This window comes from Atta colombica, unplaced genomic scaffold (assembly GCF_001594045.1).
Source record: "Atta colombica isolate Treedump-2 unplaced genomic scaffold, Acol1.0 scaffold7, whole genome shotgun sequence".
Lineage (NCBI taxonomy): Eukaryota > Metazoa > Arthropoda > Insecta > Hymenoptera > Formicidae > Atta > Atta colombica.
In genome coordinates this window covers 117,320-117,959 of record NW_017259561.1, presented here as the reverse complement: position 1 = coordinate 117,959, position 640 = coordinate 117,320, and positions in this window count along the sequence as shown.

Below are 640 nucleotides of genomic sequence, written 5' to 3'. Positions count from 1 at the left end.
TATATATATATATATAAGAACATGATTTATCAAACGAATTATTAAGAAAGAATTATTAAAAAAGAAGAATATGCTAAATAATCATTATTAATTATAATTTTAAAAACAGTTTCATGTTACCAAAATACAAAAAATAAAAATTATTATTATTATTATTTACTGTTCCTTACATGTCTTTCGTCTCATAAATCATTAAAAATCATTGTATAAGATACATCTTAATTCTTGAAAATTTTCTTGAAATTGTTTTGTAAAGAAAAAATATAAACAATAATTTGTTACACGTTTAAGTATTTTAAAACATAATTATATTTTAATTAAAAGAAATGTTTCTTATAGTATCTTTTTTATAATATAATCAATAGATACATATATTTGATTGATGTATATTTGATTATACGTAAATTACAATATCTTTTTCTTCATGAATTTTCAAACATACTTACAAAAATTATAGAACTTAACACACTTCGTCACAATTACAAAATTGATTGGGAGAACATGAATGTATTGGGTAGAGAGAGGTTTTTAAGAAAAAGATTAGTTTCAGAAATGATACACATAAAGCTACAAAACAATGAAATTAATCTACGGGTACAAAATTTTTTTCATCATGAATATATTTCAATTCTTAATCAAT